The following is a 14870-nucleotide window of genomic DNA, read 5'->3' on the forward strand; positions in this document are numbered from 1 at the left end:
AAGTAGAGATATCAGCTGAAAAGGATGTAGATGAGGACTGTGCTCAGGATGATAATTCAGCTGAGGAGTACAGATCTGAGGATGAACATTCTGTGAGAGTATGTCAACCTAAAGCCATCTACACATATGATGAACTGGTAAAGACTAGTTACAGTGCATTGAAATAATGCTGTTGCAAATGAATAGTTTTAGTGAAGGAGCATCATCCAAAGAAAAAGAACTGTTTTAGTTCGAGTTCAAAAGAGTATTCAAAAACTTACCAGAGATTTTAATGTGTAAAATGACTTTGAGTAGTTTCTGATTCAAACAAAAGAAAAGAAAACACAAGAGTACACATCTAAAGAAGGAAATTAGTGTAGTGGCAGAAGTGAATTATAGTCGACAAAAGACTTCTGTAATAGATATATTACTACAACAAAGCATTGATAGTGTAGAAGTACAGTTAGTATGGTGGAATGGTAGTTGTCCATTTTTGACTGGACTTGGGGCGTCACCAGTGTAGAGTACCATTTTACAAGTGTATACACCTCTACAGGAAAAGTATAACTGAAATTGTATATCCTGTAAATGCAGTTGTAGTCAGAAAGTGATGTGTCAGTGCTTGTAGTGATGTAACCCAGTCGAGAAACCGATCGTTACATATTGGTGGCCCATACGGGTTTGTGTTGTTTATACTGGGTGAAGTCACAGCCTGATCTCACAGTTAAATCGGAAAGAGTAGACCGACCTTTCTTTCGTCAAAACCGGTATACTTTGACCAAAATCTCGAAACACTGCCCCCAGTGGCCAAAGCAGTAAGTGTTGTAGGGCATATGGGCACGTGTGAGCTCTATTTATGTCCAGGAGAGGTCGCCGAAAGCTAGTAGTGAAGCAAGTTGTTTTTAGCTTTACAGGACATTATACAATGAAGAGAAAACATATATTTATAGATTCTATCCCCAAACCCAAACCTTACCTTAACCATTTATGGAGTAAAAAAGTAATGTTAGAGGGAAAAGTGAAACCTCCGAATGCTCATCATTGATTATTCAAACGTGGTTACTGCCTGGCTTAAAACCCTAGTCTCTCACGCAGCTGATGCAATGCACTACCAGTCGCGCCAAGTGGAAAAGTAAATACATTGAAACCACTGCAAACATGTCTGATAAGAATGCTGCATGTCAGCGCGTCAGCATACAGTCACCGATCCTAGGGTACCGAAACTATCGGAAACATCATGCCGACTTCACATGTGATCATGTTGGAAGTGAGTGTGAAAAGAGAAGAAAATGGAGACAAAAAGCTTTGCTGGTTACAATGAAGAAAAGAAAGTTAATAATTATGTGAGACAGTCAACTTCTTTATTGCAACAATTATATCCAGATCATGTTGAATCGGACTTTGTTAATAACACCAAACAATGTCAATGTTAACTTTTAAGATCTGAGGTAAAGGCCTTGAAATAATATGTTTTAAAATTAGAAAATGATTTTAAAGATTCTGTCAATAGTTCTGTGAATCTGGAGATTAGTTTTTGAGAGGCTGTGGATTTAAAAATGGCCCAAATGGAGGATTTTATACACCAGGAGAGAGAGGTGATGGACTGTTTCCTCCACAGAGATCAGCAGTGGAGAAAAAATCTGGGGATAAAAGTTCAAGCTCCTGCCCTAAATGAACACCAACCCATCTCATCCACTACTTCCACCAGTTCTAATCCTCTGAGTAACATCCACAGTGCTGCTAATCCTACTACTCCAGACTCTTTACCACCTCTTCCGATCCCATCAAAGATTCACAGATGCCCTCAGTTATGGAGTAGAGAGCAAAGGGAAAGGGAGAGAAGAACATCTCACACCACCATAACATTAACAGGGCTCTTGGAGAACGACGGAGGAAAGATGACGTATTTGCCAGTTTTCCCTTCTCCAGGTAAGAAATTCTTTCTGCCCAAGAAGAGGACTTCACCATTATCCAGCTCAAGAGAACCCACTCTACCACCACGACTCAGACCACCGGGATCTGATTTGAGGTCCAACAAGGCATCCTGTGTAGGAGGGCACCTCGATGGGATAAAATACAGGTTGTTATTCCCAAAGGGATGGAGGCTGATCATTACATATTCCACCAATATGTAAAAATCGGCCTCTCGACCGGGTTACACAGACTTAAATAAGGATCCTGACTGAACTGAGTGAGTGTGCTTATGTGAAAATAAAAGAGAGACAAAAAAGAAATACCAGTTCAAGGTGTATTTACAAAAGTATTAACAACAGACAACGAACATTTCACAATATTAAAACATATCCACAGACTGTTAAAATGAACAGAGCATATATACAGGTTTTAAGTATATACGAAGAACAGTCTTTTGTGTTGTTTTAGTGTCTGAAGTCCCAAAGTTAGCTCACCAGTGTATTTACAATCCGATAGTGTTTGTGAAGGAGGTGAGCATAATCCACAGTGCGAATAGTCTTGGCAAAGGTTACCGATCGTTACAGTGTAAGTACACGTGTCAGATACTATGTGTTTAAATGTTTAATCTTCAGTTAGATAGTTCTCAGAGATGCTGAAGCTTTAAAAAAAAAAATTATGTTAACATATTTATTTTTTTTGTGGGGGAGGGTGTAGCACCCACAAAATTCAAATGCTTGATTTGTATCACAATATTTTCATGTCTTCATCATTATAATTCTATTACTCATTTACTATTGTCCATTTATTTTATTGTCTAAGGTAATTTGTGTCAGATCACTTGAGCTCTTATTCCATGTTAATTTACCTTTAAGAAGACCTATTTCAGAGAGAAAAAAAGGGCACTGTTTTAAGACAGAGCGAAAGTAGAGTGTGTTGAAGAAAGAGCACGCAACATGCATGTTGTATCGAACTGGACTTTATTAAAGTTGCACAAAAAGAAGATTTGCTGTCGTTGAGTGTGTAATTTCAAGGGTGCAACAAATGTTATGAGATTAATGTTTTAAACATAAAATTATGAAAACAGAAACACGAAACGACTGAAAATATTAAGTTATAATTTCAAATATGAAACTAAATTATGAAATAGGCTATATGCTCTATCATTAACAACAAAGTTTAAGGCTGCTCTGATGTTGCATTTCATTTACATAGAAATTAAGCAGTCTCAGTACTGACTTTGATTCTAGGGGCTGAGGTGGGTCAGAGCAGGCTTAATTTAGTCTGGCTTGTGTGTCTTTACACAGAATTTTGAGCAGGCTCAGAGCAGGCTTAACTCTGCTCGTTAAAGACACCTTAATACAGATACTCCTCTAAAATAACTGACAATTCCCCTCTAAATGTTTGTGCTTAGATTAAATGCAAGCAGTGATAGATAAGGCATTAGGGACCCCCCATAAGAAATAAAAAAGTTATTTGGGTCCCCAAATATTTTTATTTTAATAAAGATAATAATGACAAGTAAAAATGTAAATGCCCCAACTGAATGCAAGTAATTGGCAGAAATGATGCACTGCTTTTTTCACACTTTCATTTTTTCGCTTTATTATAATAAAGTAACATATTAATCATGCAGTAACACACTAATGTAATGACTGATGTACTGTAAGCTGTCATTAATTCAGAGACTCTCTGTCCTGGCAATCCAAACACAACTGGTCAAAAGAGACACATATTACCAGGTGTTTATTGTGATGCTGCCTGTTAATACACATTTTAATACTATCAGGCAATAAACAGGGCACACACACACAGCGGGACTGTGTGTAAGAGAGACAGTGGAGTCAAAAGTGATGCACTTGGTCTTTCTTATTTTTTTATATTTCACAATGAAGGACAGCATTTAAATGTTTTGTCAATGATTAATAAAATTGGTAAATGACGGAGAATTTTCAGTTATCGCAACTCCTGGGATGCTCAGACAAAAAGACCAATGTTTTAATAGTGCCACAGGGCCACGGTGTTTACACTTTTCAGGGAAAACAACCAACAAACGGCTTACTTAAAGAGTTCTTTCTGCTTCATTGTGGGGGAGTAACTGACTAAAAGTAGCGACACAACATGATCACACGGGAGGTCGGCATGCTGTTTCCGATAGTTCCGATACACTAGGATCGGCAACATTACGGGCGAATTCCAAACGCCGTTTTTGCGCCCTTTAAGGGCATTGCAGGGGTGTTCCAAACGAAAGTGAGCAACTCAAGCCCTCCACGAAGGGCCCTTCCTCAAGGCCATTAGCAAAGGGTACATGTGATGGTCACTTAGAGGAAGTAATTTTACCATTTACGATCATGTGACCCTGGGTGGCGTGTCCTCGGGATGTATTTTAAAGCAAGGTTGTCGATCAGAACATATTAGATGTTCAAACGCTCGGGCAAGCACTATAGCCCTTTTATAACAGATACTTCTCCTCCTCCAGTGTTTACATTCGTCCTCATACATAAGATAGTAGACAGCCATAAGCAGAGAGATACTCCAAAAACATGTCAAATTTTTTTCCTGTAGGCTAGCCTAAACCCAGTGGTTTATTATTATTTATTTATTATTAAGACCTCTCATGCACCAAATAACTTTTGGCGGGAAACGTTCATTCGTGTATTTTATATACATTTATGTATAGATATATTACTATTATTATTATTAAAACAGCAATAGTAAGCAATTTTAAATGACACAAAAGGCAATGTTTGAAAAAAAAAAATACTATTACAAAAAGTATATTTATTTGCAACAACAAATTAACAGCAATAAATTAGAGATTCCTGTTGTTTGAACAGCTGCGCTGCGTCATCATGGTAACGTTTCGGGTGATAATAAAGTGGAAGTGACGTATGTCACTTGACACAAACCTTTGTTGGTGCAAAAAGCCTCAAATAACATTATAAATGGTAAAAATGGGGAAAAGATGCTAAACAGGACTATACTATTCCACTCCTGGAAGGCTTTCATCCTGCAGAGTTTAATTCCAACCCTGATTTTGCACTCCTTTTCTAATTTTCAAGTAATGACATGAGAGACACGAGAGGTGTGTTCGACTCCATGCAGTGTCGCACAGACCGATCAGCACCTGGCTTGATGCAGTGCATGCCAGTTAGAGATTTTGTCTGCTTTAGTTGCCCCAAAGCAGCTGCAAAAGCTCTGATGATGACCCAGCTCATTGGTAATTGGCTAGACTCTCCAATGACAATGATGACATGTGTTTCATGTTTATTCTGACACCTTCAGTTCCGCTAGGTCCCACAAATCTGTGTTTTTATAGCAGTAGAAATCTCTTTTCATGTAATCTTAATCTTGTATTTCCTAGTTATTAAAGGAATATTCAGTACAATTTAAGATCAGTGGAGGGCATTTGTGACATAATGTTGGTTACCACAAAAACAATTTTGACTGGTCCCCCCCCCCTTTTTTTTTTTTACCCAATTTGAAATGCCCAATTCCCAGTGCGCTTTTAAGTCCTCGTGATCGTGGTTCGCCTCAATCTGGGTGGCAGAGGATGAATCCCATCAACCTATGCATCTTATCACGTGGCTTGTTGAGCACGTTGCCACGGAGACATAGCGCGTGTGGAAGTTTCACGCCATCCACCGCGGCATTCGCGCTCAACTCACCATGCGCCCCACTGGAACGAACCACATTACAGCGACCACGAGGAGGTTACCCCATGTGACTCTACCCTCCCTAGCAACCGGGCCAATTTGGTTGCTTAGGAGACCTGGCTGGAGTCACTCAGCACGCCCTGGGATTCGAACTAGCGGACTAGCGTACTAGCGATCTCCAGGGGTGGTAGCTAGCGTATTTTACCACTGAGCTACCCAGGCCCCCTGGTCCCTCCTTTTCTTAAAAAAAAAAGAAGAAAAAAAAAAGATGGGGCCCTGGGTAGCTCAGCGAGTAAAGACGCTGACTACCACCCCTGGAGTCGCGAGTTTGAATCCAGGGGTGCTGAGTGACAGCTAGGTCTCTTAAGCAACCAAATTGGCCCTGTTGCTAGGGAAGGTAGAGTCACATGGGGTAACCTCCTCGTGGTCGCTATAATGTGGTTCGCTCTCGGTGGGGAGCGTGGTGAGTTGTGCGTGGATGCCGCAGAGAATAGCGTGAAGCCTCCACACGTGCTTTGTCTCCGTGGTAACACACTCAACAAGCCACGTGACAAGATGCACGGATTGATGATCTTAGACGCGGAGGCAACTGAGATTCGTCCTCCGCCACCTGGATTGAGGCGAGTCACTACGCCACCACGAGGACTTAGAGCACATTGGGAATTGGGCATTCCAAATTGGGGAATGTCCAAAAAAAAAGAAGCAAAAATCGAGGTTACAGTGAGGCACTTACAATGGAAGTAAATGGGGTCCATTTTTGCAGGGTTTAAAGGAAGATATGTGAAGTTATAATTTTATAAAAGCACTTAAATAAAATCTTCTGTAACAGCTTACTTGTATATTATTTGAGATGTAAAGTTGTTTAAATCGCAATTTTTACAGTCATTTAGGGTTTACAGCGTTATGTCATTGCAACAAAGTTCTAAAATTGGATATAACTTTACACAGAAAAGGTTAGTAAGTAATTGTATCACACTTGTATCAGACTTTTTTGACAAGGCTGGTCCATGTGAGCCACAGACTCATTCAGTGTGGCATGAAGCCTAACTCAATGTCCCTGATAATAATAATAATAATAGTAATAATAGTAATAATAATAATAATAATTCCTTTTCAGGAATTTCAGTTGTCGAATGTTATTTAGTTAAATAATTGATTAAATGTTTTTCAATGTTAATACTCCAAAACACAGAGGACTCAAAATAGTATGTATTTTTATTTTTGTATTTTTTTCAGTATACTTTTTATGTATGTACTGTAGTGTCTTAAAATGGCATAAATGTTATGGATACTGCTTTATGGTGACTATATTGTAACTGTCTATTTAAGAACAGATCATCACGTAACATTAAACACACTGTAGTTCTGTGCAGTTTTGAGAGATGAAGCTATGGAGGTAATATCAAGTAGGCAATCATTATTTGAGACAATAAAGGAGATATTAGATATTCCTAATCTTATCATAAGCCTACGCATAAGGAATGTGCATGGATTTCAGTTTTGTGTACACAATATAGCCATATATTGGGACTGCAAAGGGAAATTTGATTATTTAATTAAACATTGCTTTAAAAAAATGAAAATTATTTAAACTTAATTTGATATTAAAACTGTTCTCCTGATCTCCAAAAAATAATGATAATAGTAATTTTACTTATTTTCTTAAGGGATATACTAGACCAGATCATTTAAGACTGAATGCTTTACATTATGAAAGGAAATAAATATAGGCAATATAAAGAAGCAAATTTCTGCATATGAAATTTTTTTTATAGGCCTATTAACTGTGTTTACTCCAAAACATGATTATGAACCTACCAAAGTTTACAAGTGTAATGATGGGTCATCAGAGTTGAGATCCATGTGCAGCTTTAATAATGATAAACGTCATAATACAGACAGGCAGGGTCAATTAACAGCAACAGTAATAACAAAGGCAATCCAGAGTGGTAGAAAATAAACAGGTAAGAGGTCAGGGCAGGCGGCAGACATTCACAGGTTATTTCCAGGTAAACAAGGCAGTAGTAGTAAGCAGGCAGCAATGGGTCAAAACAGGGTAAACAATCCAGGATCATACACAGATAATGCAAAACCTAAGAGAATGCTTAGAAATGTCAGCCAGGGCAAAACAAGACTTTGTAATGATAGAGAGTGAGAGTGAGATTTAAATAGCCGAGTAAATGTGAAACAGCTGAGCAGATAATCAATGACAGGTACAGGGATTATGGGAAATGGAGTCCAGAGAGTTAAAGTCAATCCCCAGGTGATGAAGCCCTCTGGTGGTGAGCGGGAGGAACAACAAAGGCGGGATTCATGACGGAGGCAGGTTATGTTCTGGATTCGAGATCTCAGACTGAAATTTTACCAATCAGCTGTGAGCAAAGTCACATCTAGGTGATGTAACTAATTCCCAGTGTCTGTTGCAGTGGCTTCAGCTTTTCTTCCAAATCCTGTGGACATCCCCACGCAAATTGTTAGACGAGCACTTCGCAGAGAAAGAGTTTTTAGGGACAGACAAAATCCCCTTACCTTTCCTGATACTTACTTGTGTGAAAGATACCGATTTTCCGTGGAAGGAATCTCGTATCTTTGCAAACTTCTTGAGCTGCACATAAAAAATGTGACACGTCGAAGCCATTCCCTTACTGTACCGCAAATGGTATGTATTGTGTTAGCGTTTTTTTGCAAGTGGCACATACATGTATGCGGTCTGTGATGCAGAGAACCTAGGGAAAAACACATTTTGTCGAACCATTCGCAAGGTGGTCCTCGCACTGCAGGGGTACATAAATAGATTCATTGTGTTCCCCGGACATTTATCGACCATGTCCATAAAAGAGTGCTTTTATCAAATTGCCGTAAGATATATTGATAGGGTGACATCACATGAGCTAATTTAACCTTTTACATTCACTTTTTTTTTCTTTTTCAAAAAGCAGATTTCACTTAGAGCACTTAAATGTATTATACAATACATGTTAAGAATTATTTGTTAAAATCTAAAAAAATAAAAATAAAAAAAAACATTTAAATCTTATGATAGGATTCCCTCATAGGAGCAACAGACTGCACACATGTTGCAATCTCCAAAGCTCTAGGAGAACATGAGGCAGATTATGTGAATAGAAAGTCCTTTCACAGCCTTACTGTTCAGGTAGGCCTACTATACATGTGAGCTGATTTTTAGTTTCAGTGAGATGAATCTTTCAATGAATAGTAATATTAACAGATATGACAATGATCTACTGTGCATTTCATCTGCAGATTACTTGTGATCATGAATGTATGATCACAAGCTTGGATGCCAAATGGCCTGGATCAGTACATGACTCATGAATTTTCCATGAGTCAGCACTTTGAGGAAGGTAAGTTAAATTTGGTACAGTACAAAACACTTTAAAATGTTAATTTTAATTGTGACACAGCAAAACGTACACAATTTTCCCTTTTCTGTTCTATGACAGAGCTTTTTGATGGCCTGTTGGTAGGAGACAGGGGTTATGCATGCCAGAGGTTTTTGCTAACCCCCTATCCTGACCCTCAGACAGGGCCACAAAACCGCTTCAATGTGGCCCTCAGTAAAACCAGGGTCGAGATCGAGATGACCTTTGGCATCCTAAAGGCATGCTTCAACTGCCTTCGGCGCTTAAGAGTGTCACTAGAGCGGGCATCACAGATAGTGGCTGCATTTGCCATTCTGCACAATATAGCCACTATCAGAAAGGAGCAAGTACCACCACAAAACCAGCTTTTCCACGATTAAATTGACCCCATCACACTTGACCACCCAGCTGGTGCAGCTGTCAGAGATGCAATCACCATGCAATATTTTACTTAATAAAAGCACACTGAAACTGCAAATAGGTCTCAAAATGTGGCTAGAGAGGGAGAAAGAGCAAGAGAATGTTGCATTAATAAATATTCATAGTGTTCATACTAAAGCGTTACTTGGTTAAATAAGTTCACGTACTGAGATCTGTTTTTCCAGCTGTTTGATCTCCAATTTATTTTTTTTTAATTTGGAGCCTCCTCAGCTCACAGTCCAGCTCCTTTATTGTGCAGTCTAGTCGTAGGCTCCTTTTATAAAGGGCCCTGACTGAGTCTGTTTCCACCTGAACAAACATAATCATTACAAGTTTTCTGGAGGTTAATCAAATCACAAAAAGTGGCATGACTTTCTACATACACAGGACAGACTGTCATTAATGTCAAGGGTTTAAAGCATTACCTTGTTCACATTCCTTCTGAAGCCCATTGAGGTAGAGGCCTCAGTTTCTGGGGCAGGTTGTGAAAAATCCTACAATAAAAGAGATAAGTGTAAGAGTCAGTCACTTTTTTTTATGCCACACATTCAAATGTGTGCCATAATAAAAAGCCCAGTGCATTCACCTCAGCAACTGTCTCAGAACACACAGAGTGTCTTCATCATTTGCTTCACCCTAATAAATAAAAGTAGGCCAATGTAAAGCATAACTGTTGTAAAGCAAGTTATGTTCACAGTGTTCTGTCTGCTGCATACTGACCTCTGTTTGGGAGACTGTGTGTATGTGTGCTGGCTTCAACAGGGACACTGTATTTCCCTCTACTGCAGAACATACAGTCAGCCATATTTAAAACTTTTAAAAAAGTAGTAATGCATTGCACACATACACAGTGTCACTTGCTTAGAGGAGCCAGCACCAGGGTCAGATTGTACAGCACCTGTAATCCCATCCATAATCGGCCGCCCCTTATTGCTACTCAGAGCCAACTCCTCCGTCACAGTGTATTCTGGAGGAGGTGGCCCTCCCCCAGTTTTCTGAATTTCACACTTTTTTCTGTTAGCTGCAAACAAGTGTTTGTGATAAAATGTTCACACAAAACTAATAAAAGGTTGTGGTAAATACTCACCACTTTGAATTATATTTTTATATTTTGTCTTGATCTGCTGCCAAGAACGTTTGGAGTTGGGGTTGCATCTAAAAATCAGTGAATATTAATCTTTCTTAGGATGTAATATAATTTCACATTTTTTATATATAAATATATTTTTATATATTTACACACACACACACACACACACACACACACACACACACACACACACTATATATATATATATATATATATATATATATATATATATATATATATATATATATATTAATCTTCATGTTAATTTCAGCATTTAATAATACATTTTTAAAATCAAAAATTGTAAATGTTAAGCTAGACAAGTCTGGCAACGCTCCAGCTCATTGCCCATGGCGGGTGTGGCCGTTGGCTCGTTGGCCGTGGCGGGCGTGGGCATTGGCTCATTGGCCGTGGCATGTGTGGCTGTTGGCTCGTTGGCCGTGGTGGGCATGGGCGTTGGCTCGTTGGCGTGGCGGGCGTGGGCGTCGGCTCGTGGCCGTCGGCTCATTGGCCGTTGGCTCGTTGGCCGTGGCAGGCATGGGCGTCGGCTCGTTGACCATGGCAGGCATGGGCGTCGGCTCGCTGGCCGTGGCAGGCGTGGGAGTCGGCTTGGTGGCCATGGCAGACAAGGTCACTGACAATTTGTGGGAAAGGGTCTTCGTGGCCCTACGCACCGATATCAGTGGTGGATAAGTCAACCTGGAGACAAGGGCCATGAAGGCCTTTGAGCAATGAGTCATGGAAGGCTGGACTGTGGCATGGCATGGAACCGACTCAAATTTGACTGTGACAGGGCGTGGAACAGACTCAGACGTGGCTGTGACATGACGTGGAGCAGACTCAGAAGTGGCTGTGACATGGCATGGAGCAGACTGGGGCATGGCTGTGACATGGCATGGAGCAGGCTGAGGCATGGCTGTGACATGGCATGGAACAGGCTCAGACATGGCTGTGACATGCATGGAGCAGGCTCAGACATGGCTGTGACATGGCATGGAGCAGGCTGAGGTGTGGCTGTGACACGGCATGGAGCAGGCTTTGGCGTGGATGTGACATGGCATGGAGCAGGCTGAGGCGTGGCTGTGACATGGCATGGAGCAGACTCAGACGTGGCTGTGACATGGCATGGAGCAGGCTGAGGTTTGACTGTGACATGGTATGGAGCAGGTGTAGGCGCTGCTGTGACATGACTTGGAGCAGGCTGAGGTTTGACTGTGACATGGTATGGAGCAGGCTGAGGTGTGGCTGTGACATGTTGTGGAGCATACTCAGTCGTGGCTGACTTGGAAGTTGGAACCGGGATTGTGAGAGGAGGATCCTCTGTGGCGAGTGTGTCGAGTACTAGACTCACATACGTATACCTCCCACGTGTAGTCTCCAGAGTCCGGCAATTCCCTCCACTGCTGTGCTGCGAGTCAGATCCGATATATGGATTTCAGAGCAGCAGCATCAAAACCAGTGTGGGCGGCAACGGTGGAAAAGAAATGGGAGTACTCCCTTATTGATAAGTTCACCTGGCTTAGCTGAACAAAGAATACTGCTAGATCCATGGTGCGGTGAATTGTTCTAGATGAGGCCAGGTGTGCCACTGGGTTCGATGAAGGAGTTAAGACCTTGGTGGTTAGTTGCAAAAAGCCGCTGGATCGGTTTGTGGCGAAGTCTTCTGTAATGATGAGTCATCAGAGTTGAGATCCATGTGCAGCTTTAATAATGATAAACGTTGTAATACAGACAGGCAGGTCAATCACCAGCAACAGTAATAACAAAAGCAATCCAGAGTGATAGAAATTAAACAGGCAAAAGGTCATGGCAGGCGGCAGACAATCTGGTTATTTAAAAGGTTATTTCCAGGTAAACAAGGAAGTAGTAGTAGGCAGGCAGCCAGAGAGTTAAAGTCAATCCCCAGGTGATGGAGCCCTCTGGTGGTGAGCGGGAGGAACGACAAAGGCGGGATTCATGACAACAAGGTTCATGGCATCATATCTTTTAAATATATTTAAAAACTTTGTTTGAGGCAAATAGTTGCAAGTAAATAAGAAATTACAGCAAGTTTGACACTACTTATGATGCACACCGTTGTAATGCACACCCGATGTTATGAGCACGTTCAAGCCATACTTCATTTCAGATGACTGTACGCAGTGTTCCCCATGAGTCCACACGATTATTTGTAATTTCTTGACACTGCTTCCCGCTCCAATTTAAACCAATATAGTTCTAGCTGGTTTTATTGAAGACCCATCTTCGACTTGGGAAATTAACAATCATAATTTAGAATTTGAGGTGGCACACCAGGCCACCCATCTGGACATGACCATGATTTTAAAGTTTACAGATTTATTTAAATTGTAAGTGCCTCACTGTAACCCTTTTTTTAAAGAAAAGGAGGGAGAAGTAATTTTAGCTGCAATCAATTTTATGCCACAAATGCTGTCAATTGAGCTTAACTTGTATTGAACCTGCAATATTCCTTTGAAAACAATTTTAAAAAATTGTTTCCTTTATTGGAATTAAAATTATATAGGCTCAGACAGTGTTGGGGGTAACGTGATAAAAGTAATCAGATTACTTTTTTGAGTAACGAGTAAAGTAATGCAATGATTTTTATTTTAGACCATAATATCAGAGTTACTTTTAAATAAAGCAATGCTTTGCTTTTGTACACCTCTACTCTCCCTATATTGTGAGAAATCAGAAGCAAACTTGTGCAAACTTTGGGGAGGAGACGTAGTGCATGATTGGCATTGTAGTTCTATAGCGTATGTTTAGCAGAGACGAGTCACTTCTATTTAAATGTATGGGAGAAATTGGAACGCCCAACCAAGTAGCTCTAGCACCCAACAGTCAATGGCTATAGAAAAGAAGTCCCACCTTGCAGGTAAAACTGCCAATCACCTTTTAGATACAGACATCGCCTGTCAATCAACTCACAAATGCACATGCGCATTTCGTGTTTTAGCGTAATATGAGGGCAACAACATTCGGTTGAGTGAAATGCGATTGATTCATGTGTTAATACACACAGCATTATAAAAATCAGTAAACGCATTAAGGCAGAGGGATTATAAGACTTGTCTTCCACTGGCCATGACATGATACACAGGGTGAAATACTCGCTCAATTCACTGACATATGCAGCCGAACTGCTCTGTGTTAGATCTCCCTTTAACAGGGAGAATGGGATGAAAAAAGCTGAATCTGAATCAGTGACTCCAAGCAACGTTCTACATGGTTTGTGTATGCAGAGAAAATATCTTAGTTTCTAAAAATATTCTAAATTTTTTTTTATTATAAACAAGTAGTTTGGTTCATGAAACAAACCATTTTTATAACATTTTGGTAGCATTAAAAACGATTCTATTCAAGTTGCATCAACATGCGTCTTTGAAGTTGTGGCGTCTAACCCAAAACAAGCTAAGTCGCTAAGATGACTTTAGTGAAAAATATTCTTTTATTATCAGAAACATTCCTTGAACATGTTAGGTTGGCGTTCCCCTCTGAATTTTATCCTGACTTTTTAAAAACATCTTAAGTTGACTCTGACATTGTTGATGGGCACAGCACATAATGACATATATGATGCAGGTTCAAGTGTTGGACTTTGCTGCTTTAGGTAAGACAGTGGTTATTCGTCATTATTCATATTGGCTGCCATGTTGATGGTAAAATAAATCATGCATATTCATGTTATTGATTCTGTATTATAAATATGATGTGAAGACCTACTTTCTAAATATCTGTTTGTTTACTATGTTGTTTTGACATGAGTGTTGTACAGTAGCTTGCATGACCTGTAATGTCTCTTGTATGCAATGCATGTCTTATTTGTATGGAATGCATAGCATAGTAGAAGAGAAAATGGCTGTTAGAAAAAAGTAACACAAAAGTAACATAATGCTTTACTTTCCATAAAAAATGACTTTTTAATTAATTAAGTTACTTTTTTAAGGAGTAACGCATTTGAAGAATTTGAAGTTTCTGGTCCCTGGTTATTACATTTAAAATGTAAACGTCTGTCTATTTGAATTACTATCACATCCACGTCGTCTGCAATAAAGAAAGCAAACACAGCATGAACTGCTATGACTGATGTGGGTTCAGCACACTACACGAAGCATAAATTGTCCTACGTGATGGCTCTCTTTTAAAGTACTTCCTCAAAATGCAAACGTCAAATCACTCCATTTGCGAGAAGATGGCTAAAATCGTACACAGTCTTGATTAGTTGGTTCGGGTGTGTTTGATTAGGGTTGATACAAAACTCTGCAGGACCATTGCCCTGAGGAATGGAACTGAATTCCCCTGATGTAGAATATGGCCCCATTAAAGTCTGTTATTGGCCTAGTCCTCTTAAAAGAGAGAGAAGTTGTCTTGATTTGGATGCATGTCTAATTAAGGTTAACTGCTGGCCAGAGTGTGTAATTTCATTTA

At 39.9% G+C, this 14870-nt stretch overlaps 1 pseudogene; it reads left to right on the forward strand.

Annotated features, from left to right (window-relative positions):
* The first annotated feature begins 1535 nt into the window (after positions 1-1535).
* LOC127411102 (putative nuclease HARBI1) lies at positions 1536-9384 on the forward strand (annotated as a pseudogene).
* The last annotated feature ends 5486 nt before the right edge of the window (positions 9385-14870 follow it).

This window comes from Myxocyprinus asiaticus, chromosome 20 (genome assembly GCF_019703515.2).
Source record: "Myxocyprinus asiaticus isolate MX2 ecotype Aquarium Trade chromosome 20, UBuf_Myxa_2, whole genome shotgun sequence".
NCBI lineage: Eukaryota > Metazoa > Chordata > Actinopteri > Cypriniformes > Catostomidae > Myxocyprinus > Myxocyprinus asiaticus.